Raw genomic sequence first — 19,713 nt, forward strand, 5'->3', positions numbered from 1 at the left:
TTTTGTTTCCGCAAGTTAAAGCTCATCTTCGGCGCATGATGCGGCACTGTGGCGGCATCTTCGACGCATGAGGCTCCTTCACCATCTCACATTGGTGGTGAAGGAAAGACGTGTCTCCGAATATGCGCAATGAACGAAATAAAGAAAGAAATGGTGTTCCTTCACGAATTTTTTGCGGACGATCTACCGAACGGATATTTGTTCTGAAAACGGCTACGATATCAGGTCACCGAAAGGAACAGATGTTCTCATTGGGACAACTTCGTAGCTTTCATAATTAAAAGAGTTAAGTAACGATTTCTAGGTGATTAGTCATTTGACGGTGATGGCCAAGAACGTCCGCCGGCCCAGAGATGATAGAAATGAAAACAGCATGTCCATAGCCCTTATAGTTTTGGATTAAAAATCTGTATGGCCTAAAAAAAAGACATCCTGTATACGTGCGGCCACAGAGCTTCGTCTATTGTTCCTTCATACATATATATATATATATATATATAAAGAAAAAATAGACGAAGCTCAGTGGTCGAACGTTGAGACTACATATGCTTACTAATGTTCAACTTATAAACATATATATATATATATATGAAACTCCTGAGGCTCCCGTCCATATGTGCTGGCCGACTGGGTGACCCCTCCTGCACCCCGTTTAACCCCTAAGGGGGACAGGGTCATAAAGTGAAGCTCGGGGATCCCAAGAACGGATGGAAAGGGCAGTTGCTTCTTGAGTGCGGGAGAATAAACACGTATTCTCTTAGTGACACCTCGTCTGTTGTCTCCTTCGTCACACGAGTCGACAGGATAACCGCAGCCCACTCATCGCCACCACCATCATCACAGCTTCATCATCATCTTCACCATGTCAAAGAAAGTTATTCACATCACCAAATTTACTGGATCACCCGACGATGTCCCAATCGACAAATGGTTGAAGCTCTACTCTCGTAAGGCCTCACCGCACGGATGAACGGAGGACGACAAAGTTCATTTCTTCCACTAGTACTTGGAAGATGAGGCGTTCAAGTCCTGCCTATGGGAAGTGTTTGGCACAGGTGAAACCTGGTCAGATATAAAAGACCACATGACAGCGACGTTCGGTGTTGTGCCGGCGGACCCATTCCGCTCGTTCATTCACTATCGGCACGAGAAAGGACAATCCGTGAAAGACTATTACGATGCGAAGAAAAAGCTTGGGAAGGCGTCTGGTTTGAGTGAATCGAACATCGTGTCAGGACTCATAGACGGTCTTTCACCACAATTTGAAACCGCGTTCGCCGGCCTGACAGTTACTACTTCGCAAGAGTGGCTTCAAGCAGCGCAACGCATCGAAGCCTCCTACAAAAGGATCCAGCCCGCATCGCAGCCATTGCAAAACGGCTAGCGGCAGAGCTAACGCGTGAATTCTAGTGGTACGTCAACGAAACGGAATCCCGTGAGGATCCCTCCAAAGACTGAGTGCAGCCACTGTGCATCGCTGGGCATTAAAGACCAATTACATTGGCATAGTGAATGCCCCAACAGGGCACGTGTGTCCGCGGCTGAAGTTGAGTGGTCGGGAAACGAGCATGGGGAAGGGGGGGGGGGCGACCCAGGGCTTCACTCATTCACTTTTGTACGCTGATCGATGGGCATTCGGTGGACGCCATCCTCGATACAGGAGCCTCTATTACCTGTATCAGTGAGGGGGTGTACCGAAGGCTCCAACTCCAACTCATTAAGAACTCCAAGATCAGCGTACGACGAGTTCCACCACACGAACCCTGGGTCCAGTAAAGATCCACATCACGATCGGAACCATTGTTAGGACACTAGAAGTTCACGTCTTGCAAAACATGACCCCTGACCTTCTTTTGGGACTTGACAATGCCTCTGCGTTCAACCTTCAACTTGACCTATCCACCCGAAAAGTTACACAAGCTCCAGGTCAGCAATTACTCCAACTACAATCGTCCGGATCTCACGGCGACATCATCACCTGCAACAATGTTGTGATAGACAGTGGCTCTCTAACACAGATCCAGGCGCATCACCTCGCCGGTTCGCTTGCCAAGTACTCCAAAGTCTTCTCCAAATCCCAGACTGACGTTGGCAAGGTTAATATCGAGGAACATTCCATCACCGTCAGTAACCGACTCCAATTCACTACGTTCCTTACCGCACTTCGCAAACTGACAAAGCTGAGATTGACAAACAAGTGGAACTCCTTCTCGAAGTGAAGTTGATTCGTCCATCTCTATCGCCATACGCTTCGCCAGTATACTGGCGAAGCGTATAGCACTATAGTGCTAGCAAAGAAAAAGGATGAGGGTCGAACCCGTCTGTGCATTGACTATAGAAAGCTGAATGCGGTGACAATTCCCGATTACCAACCCATACCCCGAATCGACGATCTTCTCGACACCGTGGGGAACTCGCACTTCTTCACAACGCTAGACGTCACTTCGGGTTCGTTCGAATGTCAGAAGAGGACATCGCAAAGACAGCGCTAGTCACGCACAACGGCCACTACGAATGGACAGTCATGCCCTTGGGTCTACGAAACGCCCCCGCAACATTTCAACGCGTCATCAAAACTATAATAGACAAACATCGGCTCAAGAATGTCCTTAACTATTTTGATGACGTTATCATTCACTCGTCCACATTTGAGGAGCACATGGAACAGCTACGGGCTGTGTTAGCCGCACTTGAGACTGAAAACCGAAAGGTCAAGCTGAAGAAGTGTCGCTTTGCTCAACGTTCTACTGACTTTTTGGGACACACAATTTGCGAGGGTAAGCTGAGCCCCAAATCTGACGATGTGTCGGCGATTGCCAACTTCCCAACAGCTAAGAACATCAAGGAGCTGCAACGGTTCCTCGGAACAGTGAATGTGCATCGGAGCTACATCAACCGATATACAGATATCGCCCTTCCACTGACCACCCTTTTACGCAAGGACACCAAATGGGAATGGGACAGACCTTATGACAACGCGCTCCAACAACTCAAGGACGCACTCGTAAAGAAACCAGTGTTGATGATATACAACCCACTCAAGAAATGCACGGGGTACTGTGACGCTTCACAGGAAGGCATAGGAGCCGTATTGAAACAACCAGGCCCTAACGAAGTGCAGCATCCTGTTGCGTATTACTCTCTGAAACTTCACAAGCACGAGATAAATACGCAATCACGGAGTTCGACTGTCTAGCCATGGTGGATGCCATCGAGAAGTGGCATTGCTCCCTTCACAGTCAGCGGTTTAAGGTCGTTACGGATCATGCAGCCCTGCGGTGGCTGAAGACGATTAAGAACTCGAGAGGGCGCTTGCTCCGATGGTCACTCAAACTATCCACATATGACTTCGACATCGAACATAAAAAAGTTGACAATAACGTCGAAGCTGACGCGCTCTCCAGAGCACCCATAATCAACCTGCTCGACATTAACCACATTCAACAAGCACAATCTTCCGACCCGATTGCCCTCTCCAAGTGTACAATTGAACAAGAGATTGGCATTATCAGAAAAAAGGGAATTCGCAAGATCTACTTGCTCACGTCTCTCCGAAAGGAAAGGATGCAATTCGCAAGGCAGATGAAGTAAAAAAGGTACTGAGCTTACTGTCACCACAGTACCATTGGCCCCAAATAATTACGGACGTGTCGGCCTTCATTCGACATTGCGACATCTGTCAACGATGCAGAAAGCCGAAAAGTTCGGCCTCCTCGAACCACTGCCACCCGCGGAAGAGCCGTTTCATCTCCTAGCCATGGACACAATCGGTGGTTTCGCTCAATACGGGTCATCAAAGAGATTCGCCCATTTAGCAATAGATCATGCCACGAGATATGTCTGGGCATATGCACACAAGAATGAGACATCGGATGCCTACATATCCTGCCAGCAGCACATCATGACGGCGGGTAAACCGAAGAAGTTTCTGTCGGACCGTGGAGTAGGCTTCACTGGCAATAAATTCAAGAGATTCCTTAAAGACAACGACATACATTAGTTACTAACGTCCACCCAACGCCCACAATGCAATGGTATGAATGAAAGGACAAACCAGACGATCGTCACAAGGCTCAAGTGTAAAATCAACGAACACTCGAAAACGTCATGGCCCAAACTTGAGGTAACTGGGCATTCACCCATGTTTCTTATGTACGGCGTAACACCTTATCAGCTCATTTTAAACAATCCCATGCCAAGTGTGCAGGATGCGAGAAGAGAAGCAGACTCCAACACGGAGAAATACCATCAAAGAAACAAACTCATTTACGACAGAAAGTTTGTCCCCGCAGGTGTCCCCAGCGTGTCAAGCAGGCTTGCCTATCATGAAAGTTTGTCCCCGCAGACTTTGTGCCCGGAGAGAAAGTACTGTTGGAGAGCGCCTGGCATCCCAACCGAGGAAAGCTTTCTGCGGTTATGGAGGGCCCATTTACCACACTACGCAAGGTGTCTTCCGTCAACTATGAAATCGACCGAAATGTCGTTCTCGGGAGAACAACGGACATAGTGCACGCCAGCAAACTACGTCGCTATTTCGATCCCCAAGCCTTTGACTTGACCCTGGGGCAGCGTGTAACGCCTGAGGCTCCTGTCCAGATGTGCTGGCCGATTGGGTGGCCCCTCCTGCACCCCGTCTAACCCCTAAGAGGGACAGGGTCATAAACTGAAGCTCGGGGATCCCAAGAACGGATGGGAAGGGCAGTTGCTTCTTGAGTGCGAGAGAATAAACACGTATTCTCCTAGTGACTCCTCGTCTGTTGTCTCCTTCGTCACACAGACACACATACACACACACACACACACACACACACACACATATATATATATAGTGAAAAAAATTAGCAGAGGCTCTTTGGCTGCACGTTGAACACATGTTTATAAGTCTGAAACGTCGCCACACCAGCATTGGACAGCTGTTTCGGCCTTATTGGGCCTCCATCAGCAATGCGTAGGTGGGCGACGTTTGAGCGAGTGGCGTCGGAAGGTCACGTGGAACGTGATGTCCTGCCGTCAGGGTGAGAAACTCACCTCTGAAAGCCCAGTGCGAAGCCAGTAAAGTATTAAGTGAAGAAAATTAGCAGAGGCTCTTTGGCTGTACGTTGAACATATGTTTATAAGTCCCAAACGTCGCCACACCAGCATTGGACAGCTGTTTCGGCCTTATTGGGCCTTCATCAGCAATGCGTAGGTGGGCGACGTTTGAGCGAGTGGCGTCGGAAGGTCACGTGGGACGTGATGTCCTGCCGTCAGGGTGAGAAACTCACCTCTGAAAGCCCATAAGTTACTTACTTAATACTTTACTGGCTTCGCACTGGGCTTTCAGAGGTGAGCTTCTCACCCTGAAGGCAGGACATCACGTTCCACGTGACCTTCCGACGCCACTCGCTCAAACGTCGCCCACCTACGCATTGCTGATGAAGGCCCAATAAGGCCGAAACAGCTGTTCAATGCTGGTGTGGCGACGTTTGGTTCTTATAAACATACATATATATATATATGGTTCTTGGAGCTCCAAGAATCGATGAAGGCGAAGCTTCTGCAGCAACGTTGACGTTACCCCTTAACTTTCCACCTGTAGATAAATTTTAAAAATTTTTAAAAATTTTTAAAAAATTTGTAAATAAATTTCGCGGCCGCCCGAACACATTTCTTTCATCGTATATGTATATGTATAAAACGACCGGTACAACGCATAAGAATCACTGTGGGGTTCATTCATTAGGGGGATCTTTGTGGGAGTAGCAGAATTCGACAGGTGACGAATCAATTTCTCCCCTTTTTCATAACTTCAACGATCACTGTGATGGATAATGTTTGCTCGTAGCAATACAGGAAGACGGCGCAGCAAAGCTTACGGACACGAAATCATTTCATTCAGATTAAAAACGCCGCTACCTATCAATATTAAGATGCCCGCAGGACGCCTAATGACGTCACAGCAGAAATGTGGGCCTCTTTTGCTCTCAGGAAGTATGAAGGTCCTTGATATTATTAATCGCCCCAAGACGTGCTGAGCTCGTTTTATTTGAAGTATCGATTTTTGAACGCAGACAGAAATTTCTACTTGTTCGTTATGTGTCTGCCGACTGTGAGCTTTGCATGCCGATGAGCAGTTTGTGGGCCGCCCGTTCCTCTTAGAAACTGCTGCTGCTCCATTATCGCGAGAAATCGACATTAATATTTGATGGGACAGAACGATACATCAAAATAGAATGTTTATCATAAACTAATAAATTGTTGTTTCCTTTCCTATGCGCGGCCTGGTACAATAGCCGGAGGCACGTGACAACAGCGTTAGGTGATAAACCTTGTAGATGCACGTGTGATACTTACTGGGGCTTATCGCGATCTTGATCTTAGGATGGCGGCGGCACGTGTAAGCGCGCGGGGCAAAAATTAGGATATTCAGCAATTCGATAGGCTTCATGCGCGTTATAACGCTCAGCGAGTTCTAGATATGCTGCGGTGCGGGAGAAATACCTTTGCCATTGCAGGAATTGTACGGTGGATGATGTCCTACGTCCCAGAGGCTGTTTCATGAAAAAAGAATCTGGGAATCCGGGAATCTGGCATCGCTCAAAGGCTAAGAGCACTGCTCGGACTTCTCATCAACTCTGGCAGTGACTGCCCTAGATCTTAACTTTCGGGCGTCATCATTCCTTCATCTGTTATCATATCATCTCATCTCATCCTGGCTACGGTCGTGACGCAGCCCACATTCGTGAGGCCAGCTATATCAAGCCGGTTTACGTCACCACCACCATCACCATCACCACCACCACCGAGTTCTAGAATACTAAAGTGCAAAAACAGCGAACTAGTAAACGCAACACTGTAAAAAGGCGGTAAAGTGAAAACAAAATCGACTCAGCTAGGTAAAAGTAGCTGTTCTGAGACTGAAACACACAACAGACGAACACAAACAAGCCACAATGTACCTATAAGAAGAATGTAGGAGAGAATGTCAACTTCGAACAACAACAACAACAACAAATAAGTTAATGATAATGAATGGGGAAATTCGCCACGTAAGGTGCGGCCCACTACCCCAAGGCACAATGGGGCAGGATGTGATGTGTCCTGATGATGAGGTGATGAACGATGCTAAATAGGGATAGTCAGTGGAGTCAGTAAGCCATCAGAACGGTAGGCACCGCTTTAAGGCCCACCAGGTTTGCTATTGCTCCTTCAGAAGTCACACACACACACACACACACACACATGCTTCCGTCACTGTTAAAACGGTGACTCAGGATTTCCTCTTGGGCTGCAGAACATGTCTCTTTGGCCACAGTGTTGGGATTCACCTTCCAGAATGAAAGATTTTCCTGAAGGGGCTTGAAAACAATTGGTATCCCCCTTTGCTCTATTCTTGCGGTATGTTACAAGAGTGAAAGTGTCCTTCCCATCTTCGACACCCTCCATGTCAGGTGGCGGCGTCACAGGGGGATTCTGAGGCGGGGAGAAGGTAACCGCTGACGGTAACACACCATCCCCAACTTCAGTGGCATCGGACCAATTCTGCAGTGCATTTGGATCCTTCGAAGAAGGCAGGACCGGATCGTAGTCGCGCATTGCGCCCGGAGGCCGCCAATCCATCGGTGAACGGCTCCTGTCACTCCGCGCTGGACAGAACCCGTCTGGAGGTCCATCCTGGTTTTCAAGGTCTCGGCGGAGGACAGTCCGCCCAGCGGCCATTGACAAAGAGGGCCCTTGAAGGGCCGAAATCGGCTAGAACAGCAATAGGCATAGCCAAGCTTCAGAGCAGCGAAAAGTACGTCCGTGCTGGTCAGTGCACGCGAGCCCAAAAAAAAAAAACTTCGAAATGTCGCAACATTTGCAAAGAAAATACGCAGAAGAAGGTAAAAATCGCTGCTCGAAGCAAGGATACAAAATGAGCGCATGATCGAGCGAGCACGGCGCTGGAGAGAACGTTTCAACGATGCGTCACACAGGGGTGACAAATTTGCAGATTTTGTAATCACCCTCAAGAGGTCACTTTTGGCAAAATCGACTTGTCGTGGCCCCACGACACAGGTAACGTCATTTTGATGACGTGTGACCTCGTTTATGTTCCGTTTTCCCTTTTCCTGGCCAGTTTCCTTGTTAGCATAAAATCATTAGATGAACGTAATTTGCTGGTTGTATGTTAAAGGGTGCTTCTTACTCGACCTAGTTTATTCTCGCGTAGTATCAGTGAATCACATCGGTTGAGTTGAGCGTGAATTAGCGAAATAGCATCGATATCACAATCGTACGGAACGGTATGTGGTAGGGCAGCCCTGTGCTGCGTCGTCAACGTCAGCGCACACAAACAGCACTGTGACGAAACGACACTGACGTGTTCTGCGCGGCGAATGTGTCCACAACGCTGCCCAGGACGCGTTTTTTTTTTCTTTTTTGTATACTCTACGCATTGAATCAGAGGGCGAACAGAAAATTACCAGGCCCGGGTCGTGGTTCGTTAATTCAGTCCGCTTTACTTGAAATTGAATTGTGTGTGAATCCCGCCTCGCGGCGTGCAAGGTGACATTGGGTAGCGGGACCTATGGTTTCTGTGGGTAAGTACAGTAAGTGGTCAAGTCACCATAAGCAAAGAGGCACTAGGTAATCTCTTTGCAAATGCCACAAGCGATGTCACCCCACTTTCGACCTGTGAGAGATTCTCACTGAATGTGTATGAGCAGTGCGTGTCGGGTTTGAGGGCGAAGGTGACAGTTCCTTAGCACGAGTGCATAATTCGTTTCTTAGGAAATTCGGTACCGAAGCGCCCGAATTGTTGCAGGCAGCTTTGGAGAGTCCTCCCTAGGTCGATTGAGAACGTTTGAGTGGTACTGTCGCTTCGAATGTGGATACCCATCCATTCAAGATGATCCTTACACATGAAGGAAGGTCGTTCACCCGCCACAACGAAGAGACAGTGCCATGTATGCCAAAAGTCATTCGCGCTGACCGGCGTCTCACTGGAAAACAATAAAAATAAGCGGCAAGCACAAAAGACAGGACAACGCGTGCTGTGTTGCGTCCCGTCTCTTATGTTCTGGGGGTGCTTACCGTTTTTATGTGAATTACCAAACTGATCGGTTTTTTACCTTATTTCGAAGTTTCGCGGTAGAAAAATTGAACTGTACACTGTAAAACCCTTCAATTTCGCGACACGATTTTTTCGCGTATTGCGCAGAGGGCACATATGCGCGGCCATTAAATTTCGCGAAATCTGGATGCTAAACTTCGTGGTTTGGCTGCCTCACATTGTGATCGCCTTCATTTGCCCTTATTCTATTTAAAGCGGTATTGCTCACGCCTGTGCTGTAAAGCAGTTCAAATGCTTAGTAGCAAACAAATGTAAAAATGAAGTTTCCTATTATTTCACTGTTTTGGAAGTGTAAATTCTCGCTCGAAATTTTCGCATCCCCCTAAATTTCGCGAATTTTTCAACTCGCGAAATTCGTGAAAATTAGGGGCGTGCGAACAATTAGAGTTTTACTGTTTTTGCAAACGAGTCGTGTGTCAGCGATAGTGTCCCGCTCTTGACGGTAGAATAGAAGGGACCGAAGTTGCGTGCACAGGATAAAATCACGAGTAATAACAACATGCCATATATGGCAATATACGGAAGAAGTCGTATTTTTTTAATATTTTGATTCCGTGTTAGCGCTGCGAAGTATCTTTGGCTATATGACCGGCATACATATGTGGACATATGGAGAGGGGACAGCGTGAAGGAGTGGGTTAGTTGCGTCATGGGCCGACTTCAAGAGGAACCGTGCCGCCATTCGTCTGATAAGTCTTCGGAAAACCCATGGAAAACTTCGGACAGCACAGCCGGTGGTACCATTCGAACCCACAACCTCCCAGTCTTCAGCGCGACCTTGGCTACCACCAACGAGCCGCTGGTAGAACTCGTACATAAAGGAAAATGTATTTGACTGTAGTCGTGTTTACGTACAAAACAAACACTATAGTTAGCGTTATTGAGAGTGTGTACAGGTTCCAGACTATATTTTATGGCCCTGAGTGTGGCAGCGACAAACACCGTGCTCAGAACCTTGACAGCTGGAGATGACGTTGACTATGGTGATGATGATAATGATTCTGCCTCACCACATGAACATTGCATTGCAGGAACATTCCATTGTCTGATGGACTCTTAACGCGACTTTCCCAAGCCAACGTCATTCTTCATAACTCTCGGTAAGACGTTTTGTTGCAATCCCCTCAATGCTTGACGGCGTAAGTTCTACGCCGTAAAGCATGGGCATCAAAGCAGAGGCTGTATCCATGATCCTCGAGGCTCTGTTCATTCGGCTACGACGCAGTAATTGCAAGGAAAGTCGCACTCCCGAAAGACCGCCAATAGGTGACGACAAAACATTTCATTTTGTAATACTGGAATAGTACGGAGTATACGAGACATTCCTAGTGGACCACCATCGAAGGAGTGTGCGAGCGGTGCGGGTTCGCAAAACGTAATCTCTTAAGATAGCGATAGTAACTGTTGTTGCAGCCAATGCAGGCGCAAAACGCGACTCACACTCCCTTCATGGCGCCCGTGGAAAGCCTCGGATTGTCACGTACAGCAAATGAATGCTGTCGCCGTGTCCCTCGTTTAATTCCATTAGTTTGAAACGCCAAACAATGGGAATGGCACAAAGTGATCTAGCTCTTTGGAAAGCGTAAGTCCTCTGCTTCACTAATACATTGACAGGTGCGACACCCTGCTGTACCGTACGCATGAGAGTAGTTGGGGAACCAGATTTGAGCTGATATTGCGCGTTTCTCAAATGGTATGCGTGTGAATTATTTGGTTCATCGGACGGCGCTTACCAATAGGTCGGTGACAAAAAGGCTTGTAAAATGGAAGACTAAGCAGTATGGGACATAAAAATGTTTCTAGAAAGAGTACGCGAACATTTTTTGTTAATATGTGTTCGCTGATTATTCAGAAGAACACAAAAGGCACCTTGTGTAGACCTTTCTTATCTGATGAGCAGCGCAGAGTCGTCGAAACTGTATGACAATGAGAGGCAAACATTTTCCAATGAAGTTCTGGCTAATCACTTCATCTACGGTCTGCTCTATATACGACGCAATTACAACACGCCATTCGGGACTTATGCACATAATACTTTAAGTGGGAGGTTCCAGACGGATTGCGCGTGTATGCTCACGTAATTCCTCTATCGGTCAGCCGGACTGCATAGCGGTTTAGCGCGCAGTATCGTATAAATCTTTTGGCGGGGGCAGTGGATCGTGCAATGAATTCATTCTCATGGCCGTATCACCGTCAAAATATGCAAAAGCGAGCAAACCAGCATCTGCTACGCAACCCAAGAATACCAACCTAGGATGACGGAGACAGACAAAGCGGGCTTAATGAGCTGGTACAGGTACAACAGCATGGGATTAGGGAAATCCTGCAAAAGCATCGATTAGATCTCCCGTTGAAAGGACTTCCCCGAAACATCCGAAACATGCTCCATAGGCTGTGAGCAGGATCAGCATTCACTAAACTGCAATTATGCAAGATTGGCTCTCTTTACGACGCAAATTACAGACACTGAGGAAACTCTCAAGCGCACTCTAAGGGATTGCAACGAGATACACAAGAAATACTTTTGGGAACTGGAATGATGTCATCCATTCCAAAACCTATTTTGTCAGAAATTGCTGGAAAACACGGAGTATAGTCTTCTTCCTTCAGGATTCGAGCCTTGGGCGCAGTCTCCGACTCACCGTTTACTGAACCCTACTCACTGCACAGAGGGCTTAATTCCTTCTAATCCGCTACCTTAGAGCCCTGCACGGGCACGGGCCCCCGACCCGAGCCCGACCCGGCCCGCGGGCCGAGCCGGGCTTGTTATTGGCTGTGTGCTCCGGGCCGGGCCGAGCCCGGGACGACAAAATACGCTAGCACCGCGGGCCGGGCCGGGCCCGGGCCGACAAATATGTTTCCGAGAGTCAGTCCCGGCCGGGCCACGCAGCTAATTCCACACAATGGAGATGCATTAGTTCATATCATCATGCGCTTGCGTCATTCCTGTGCATATTTTGCAAAGACAAGCAAGGGATACTGCATTAGGCACATGATTCGACCCTCTAGAACATTCTGAAAGTCACTTTAATTGCTCCTCACTCTTCACGTATTTCACAATCTCTTGGCAAAGCTTGGTGAGAGGGGTATGGACTAGGAGAAGGAGTTTGTCGACAGCATCCTCTACCTCCTCAAAATCTTGACAGTGTCACGATAACTCCCATGCCCGCGTACATTCTGGATTTAATTTGGTCTGGTGCGGTTATGGTGTTAAACCACCATCACTTGTATGTTTGTCTTCTCTTCTTATAAATTTACTGATAAATTTGTTTGATAATCGCCAGAAACGCGTACGTCGCGGCTGGAAATACTATGCCGGGATCTACTCGCCGGGTCACCGGGCCGGGTCGGGCCGGGCCATTTTTCGATGCGCCCGGGCCGGGTCGGGGCCTGAAAAGTCGGCCCGTGCAGGGCTTTACTCTGCAACTTTCAATCCACACTCTTTCTTCTCATCCCATCACGGTCGATTCACGAGATGAAGAGAACAACAACAGAATGACTGGATTGCAGTTAACTGCGAGAACAGAAAACAGAAGTGAGTGGCGCCTGTGGAATACCGCGGTACTTCATACTGCAATGTGTAGTGTCGAGCATGCATTGCAAAATAAATGCAGCATTGGAACAGGTGAACCTGTCTTTCCAAATCTCCACTAGCCATTAGAGTGCCGTGAATCCACTAGTGGTATTCATACAGTGTTTCATTGTATTCATTCGAGAAACAAATCTCTGAGCGTGCAGAAAGTATTGCGAGGTAGTACCGCTGTCAGACGGGCCCACTTACGGCCTTAATGGTTACCATCTTAAGTGCATGCGGTCATTAAATTCTTGCAGGACGGTCAGTCATACGGCCTTTGAAAGAAAACTGAGGTGTAAGGGCAACAGAGCTCCCGCAAGACAGTTTACGGCGTTCCCCCGAAACTGTCGAAGTCTCGTTACCAAACGCCATGAACAAGATGGCGCAGATTTCCTTCCGTTCTAAATAAAACGTTTTTATGAAACGTAATGTTCTGCGAACTTTTTTCGTGCTTAAGGCCTTGAGTTTTTCTGGTGAATATTTGCACTTTCCTTCTCATTATATCTCGTCAGTTCGTACTGATACCCTCGAGCCACTACGCTCCGTGTCGTGTGCATCCAAAACTGTGCGCGCACGACAAAGCATCGGAATTGCTTCAAAACAAATATCGGGGCTGTTTTTCGGATTGTCTAAATGCAAGCCAAACGTTGTTTCCGAGTTCTCACAGTGAGAACAAATGTCATTTAACTACATTGTATTCAACGTTCGCAGATGTGTTTATCGGTGTAGACATCACTGGCAAAACGCCTTCACGGATACCGTCTGGCAGCCTCCCAGGGTTTCAGCTACGGCCTTTTCTTAATGACGTTCCCTTAAAGGCCGTATGTGTGCCCGTCTGACAGAGATATTAAAAGGGACCATGAAATGATTTTCGAGAAATATGAGTACTCTGCAGGAAACCGTTCTCATGATCCATCACTATCGTACACACATCGACTTTTGGCCGTATTCAGTACAACGGGGGCGCAGTTATCAGACAAAAATAGCAGGGCGTGACCGCTGGATGGTGGTGGTGGTGGTGGTGATGTTGAAAGGGCTTGCCGTTGTCGGCCTCACGTATGTGGGCAACGTCACGACTGACGCCCTGGGGAAATGTGCGTCCTGGGCCGACTTCAAGGGGAACTGTGCCGACATATGTCTGAAAGCGTCTGAGGAAAACCCAGGAAAAACCCCAGACAGCACAGCCGGCACCGGGATTCGAACCCGGGTACCTCCCAGTCTCGACGTGACATGGCTAGCACGCTTACCACTGAGCCACGGGAGCTGGTTGTGCTGGATATATGCCTTCGAAGTGGGCTTACGTCATCGCCATCCAATCCTCTCAGCCAACTGTGAACGACGAGGAGGACACACCCCGCCGGACCACATGGGAGCATGGTTTCGGTTTGGACAACAACGACGTTGTATATCTCCCGTCGAAATCACTTGAAATATGGCGAAAGGTAATTTATCAGCAATGGAGGAAGAGGTTATGCGACGCACACAGCGTCTATGGATCGTTTGGTACGCAGCAGCTCATAAAATGTCACCGACGAAGGTATGTTCTGACGAGAATGAAGTTAAAAGGGGAAAACGTGCTCCGGTAACCATGCTGACAGTCAACGGCTATATTACATTTCTCGTAGGATTCTGTGTAAACGGTTAGTTACAATCTTGTCTCCAAGTCAAATTAAAACATATTACATGACGAAGTATACAAGCTTGTTTGAAAATTTCGCACTTTGCCCACAAAAGCCCGTCCGCGAATCGGCAACATGTTCTGTGTATGATGTCACGGTCAGTTCGCCTCGGAGGCGGGCCGTACCAGCTGCTGTTCACGCCTGTGGTAAATATAGAATATTTTCGATATTTGTACGATTTTCAACTTCATATTTCACAGAGTGAATGCTTTAGTACAGGGGAACTAATTAAACATGATCGTGGGCTTATCAAATATCGTTTCATGGTCCCTTTAACCTCGCCCGGTGATCGAAGCCAGTTATATACTGCTTGTTATTTTTTGCATATTTTTTTTTTCATGGGAGGTACAGAATTCTGTGCGGTAAGAAGTGGCCAGGATTGTGTACCTCTTATTGTATGATTATTACTCGTTCACGCATTACACCACTTAAGTCCTTACTGGTTTCCTCAGCCAACCATTACTTACGTCGTGTGTGTAGTTTTGTTCTTTCTCTAGTTAATGATAACTAATTGGAAATTAATGGCAGAGGGTGCGCGCAGAGGAATGCTCTCTGATCGATACCGCGGGAGATTGCCAATAAGTGAGAAAACAGGTAGATTCTCGCAGCATTGCTCGCTTTGCTGGGCTATCTATTATTGCTGCGGGTTTCCGTCTCTCATTTTCTGCGACCTGCCACCGTTCACTGTCAATATACACAGTTCTATTCCGGGAGGCAATTGCAGTACATGCACTGTGCCTCCTCCGCTGCTTCGTTGTTGACATGGAAATCATTTGTCCCCCTGCGTCGTCTGTACCGCCGTATTTGGCATTTTCTTCCCGGGGAACGGCATTACGCTGTCGCCTGCGTACACCGACGTAAGGTTGTGACGTTTGGTATATAAGGGATGAACCTTTGTATAGTGCTCTGGCCTGTCAACATTTCTTGTAATTTAATATTGCAGATATTAGGGAAGAACTTGCAAGACACGTCACGTTCCCTGCAAACGGTAGCACGCTACACATGCAGAGCCGAGGCGTAACCATGCAGCACATACGGATGCATGCGGTGAAGGACTGGAAAATAAACGACAGAAGATGGGGAAGACAGGTCGTGGACAGGACGTATACGAGGAGTCACAAAGACCCCGGTAATGCAGCTACGGTCGCGTCGCTATCGAATTTGGAATATGTTTCCGGCAAATCTCGTCTTCTGCTGCAAAAAAACAACTTGCACGCACTCGGGATCAGCTGAACGCCTGCCGTCGTTCCTGCACGTACTGTCGTAGCCACAGATAACAAATCTCCCGTTTCTGTGGTCGTGCTCCGATAAGCGCTCGATCATCGGGGAACGGTGAAAACAGTATTGGACCGGTCGATTGTCATTTTGGTGATGGCCAGGTGCTGGTTATGTTATCACTTATTGACAACACATGTGAAGAAAAGAAGACAAACAGCTGAATCGCAATGAAAGAAGACTGCTTATCTGAGACTTGCCTGAATGATTTCCTGGGGCTTCTTTCATTGCGCTTGTGCCGTTGTTCTTACAGATGTTGTCATTAAGCGATACCATACCGGTCAACCGGTCCATTAATGCTATATCCACAGTTCTTCGGTAGTCGGGTGCTTATCGGAGCGAGGCCACGGAGACGGGAGATTGGTTAACAGTGGCCACGACAGTACATGACTACGATGCAACACAACACTTGAAATAAGCGATAACAGTGAAAGGGCGCAGGCTAGCTGGTTTATAATGACAATCAAGAGACCCGAGACAGGGGAAAAAATAACACACAACAAATTTATCAGACACAGCAACGAATTTTACTGGCACACCAACGCTTATACACAAAAACCTCCGGAGACTAGGAATGGGCATAAAGGATGGCTTGCTGACGTAATTGCCACGTATATAGCTTTCTCCAATGGCTCATTGGAGATTGCATTGGTAATTGGCGTGCCAGTAAAATCCGTTGCCCTCTCTGAGAAATTTGTTGTCTGTTGTTTTTCCCCTGTCTCGGGTATCCTTATTGTCACTTGAAATAACACGTACATGGATAGAGTTTGCCTCGAGAAAAATCAGTGAGCAAATGTAACTGAATAAAGCTTTCGCAGCACGAAGTGCAATCCTTCTCGGGATAGCGGTACGTGCACCACGTGCAGTAGCGGTAGCTATTACGGCGGTGAGCAGTGTGTTTGTAGCTGTGGAACAACGATGCATAATCAAATTCCTTGTGATGGAGAATGTCAAACCAGCTGATATTATGCAACGATTATAGGCACAGCATGGGGAACAAACGATGTCAAGGGGAAGAGTGTACGGATGGTGCAGACAGTTTGGCGAAGGACGGGATATGGTGACGAATGAACCACATGGACACGTTCGTCCGACTGCAGTTACGCCCGCGGTCCAGCGTAATATTAGTGTCGGCAGTGTGGAGACCATAGTTCACAACAAAGTCTATGCAAGATGAGTTTCCGACACCTCACTTTTGAATCAGAAAGGAGTGTGCATGGCAGTCTCCGAGCAGCAGCTTAACCGTGGTTTCCTTCCGAGGAGGAGGCATTTTTGCAATCAGTCGTCGCATGTGATTAAATCTGGATGCATCATTTCACCCGAGAGACAAACGAAGCAGGAGGGAATGGAGACATAAGGCTTCCCTGTCTCCAAAGAAAAGCAAGATGCAGCCGTTTACGCAGCGAAGTCCGTGGGAACTTCTTCGTCTTTTGGGACATGTGGGGTGTCATCCGTGTGGACTTCTTGGAGCAAAAGGGTCACGATTAAGGCCCAGTATAACTCCACGTCGGTAATGGTACCGTGCGAAATACAATTCGCAAGAAAAGGCATGGGATGTTGTCCGGAAGGGTAATTCTTCATCATGACAATGCCCGGCGTCACACGGCGAAGTTGACGGTAGGAACCCTGGCCTAAATAGGCTGTAAGGCTTTGCCCAATGACCCTTATAGCCCAGATTTAGCCAAAAGCAATTACCATTTGTTTGGGTCCCTTAAAGAGCAAGACAGATCTAAACAAACATGTGAGCATACTGTGCAATGTAGAGTCCCAGAAGCAGAGGCAGGCATGCAAAGGTGCCCTGTAGAATGTTGTTAATGGCATTATGGGCATCATATTTCTGCTGAAAGGCGAAAAATAATAAGCGCAAAAATGAACTAAAAAATAAATCACAAACATCACTTACAACGGCCTTTTTGCATGCAGCACGTTGCCTTTCTAGTGTGTCCGACATAGAGCAACTACAGCCCTCATTATAGCCCAGAATAAGTGTGTTACTAATGACCTCGTCACGCACAGCTGCGAACGCGTGTGGAGGAGAGTTTCTTCGATTTCGAGAAATGAAGTCGAAAGACACACGCAGATTACATGAACATCTTTTCTGGTGAATGCGGAACTGATGCTATACAAGGTGTTTATTAAAAAAAAAAAAAGAAAGCTAAATTTGGCCATGGATATGTGAACGTATAGTTGCTCGTCCCAGATGAAAAACAATTTTTTTTTCGTTCCCAAAGGAGGTCTTAGCAGCCGTAAGCTTTCATCCGTCGAAGATGTGAAAGAAGAGGTGCATCTATGACTGCGCATTGGAACAAAAGACTCCGCCGGATTCTCATACAAGTCTGAAGGACGTACTTCTTCTCTTTAGTCAATATAACGTTTCATGGACACACCTTGACTTAAGAAATCGATCCGCTTCTTCCGGCACTCAAGGAGTGGAGCACGTGCGGCATAGTTGCGCATGGATGGAAGGATGAATAAAGAATGCCTTTACGTATTTCTTTACGCACGTGCATTGAAAAGAGGGACTACGTAGAAAAAATGATGCATTCTTTTCTTGAAACATTCATTCTAATTGTTCGTCCATAAATTATTTGAGGTTAATTAATGAATCACCCTCGCAACTATATATATATATATTTGCGAGGGTATATATATATTTCCTGTAAGCTCTTTGTCGTCTTCTGATTTTTCCTGCTTATATATATATATATTCATTTCGTAATGGCACTTTAACGAGCCATCCTATTGAAACATTACGTCAGAACTAAAGCTCACTCGCCTTCACCACGCTGCCTCGGTAGGAGTACATTACCTCGGGGGCCAAACTCAAGAAAACAACCCTCTGATATCTATGTCTCGATCACACCCTCGTGAAGTGTGATCGCTGAGCCACACACCTCCACATCGCCACACACCCGCTGAGGTGTGGCAGGCCAACGTCCCCCCCCCCCCCCCCAACGTCACTGCACAGCCGAAACCAGTTCTGAATAGGTGATTCCTTCTTCTCCCTTATCTCTAAAACTACAAATTTCTGTTGAACCACATTTTGCATGCGACATCTACAAGTATCTCGCAGTCGAATACACCCCTAATTTCAAAACCAGTCGACGACTCGAGATTCCTTTCATGACCCGTCTTCGCGTCGTTGACCATAATGCCGAAACGGAAGACCGTGCTGAAGACCTGCAGACAAGCCGTAGGGCAGCTGCTTCTGCACTTTAGGCAAAATATTCAACATATAAGCCGCATCTTCAGATAAGCCGTGTACGCTGGAGATATATCATGCTAAATGCAGTGGACACGCCCGCACAAACAACAAGTGGAACATGCTTTTAATTACATAAACTGGTTTCCAATAGGCACTCACGCGTGTCAATATGCAGTACTGTCATCCCACTAGGCATCGTCCGAAAAAGAAAGGCTTGCATCATCGTCGCCTTCGGGCACGAACTTGTCTCACGTCTCTCAAATTCCCTTGTCAGGTGGACTTGTCGTTGACCCGATTGCGATGGCAGCTGGATCTTATCTTTCATTCTTACCGACATGAAAGTTTATAATGAAGGACGTGAAAGAACAGGATGTCGGGGAGGAACAAGAAGAATACATTGCGAAAGGATTCCAGCTCGAGAATCGACTAGTACTACTACACATGCAAAGATGACTTCGCTCCGTGAATGCAAGCGCGGGCACGGTGGCGAGCTATTTTTATAGCACGAAAAATTAAGCAAGCCAGCTAATGTGAAGCTGAGAATGGCAACATTTCCTTGAGTATGAGGAGAGGTAGAAAGAACAACACGCAAGCACAGACGCACAATTATGTTGCCTGTGATTTGGATTTGAGTTGTCCGGGGATGTTCAGTGTTCTACCAACGTAGCTACGCAGACTTGTGCGTAACGCGTTACTAGTAATTGCGTTACTTGTAATCAATTACTTTTTTGAGTAATTTTTCGAGTAATCAGTTACTTTACTGTCAAAGTAATTTGTCGAGTACTCAGTTACTTTACTTTACTTTACTTTACTGAAGTAATTTTTCGAGTAATCAATTACTTTTCTGGGTAATCGATTACTTAGTAATTGATTACTTTTCCGGCAG

At 47.1% G+C, this 19,713-nt stretch overlaps 1 protein-coding gene across 3 annotated transcripts in view; it reads left to right on the forward strand.

The window, feature by feature from the left end:
• Positions 1-19,713, forward strand: part of LOC135385943 (hemicentin-2-like) — a 1,123,122-nt gene that overhangs the window by 156,314 nt on the left and 947,095 nt on the right. For 2 of the 3 annotated variants that reach the window (XM_064615587.1, XM_064615589.1), the window contains exon 2: positions 10,126-10,194. The exons of the other annotated variant lie outside the window; for it this stretch is intronic. The gene's annotated coding sequence lies outside the window, so the exon portion shown is untranslated. The remainder of the gene's footprint in view (positions 1-10,125; positions 10,195-19,713) is intronic. 3 annotated transcript variants of the gene reach the window in all.

The sequence above is a fragment of the Ornithodoros turicata genome, chromosome 2, assembly GCF_037126465.1.
Source record: "Ornithodoros turicata isolate Travis chromosome 2, ASM3712646v1, whole genome shotgun sequence".
NCBI lineage: Eukaryota > Metazoa > Arthropoda > Arachnida > Ixodida > Argasidae > Ornithodoros > Ornithodoros turicata.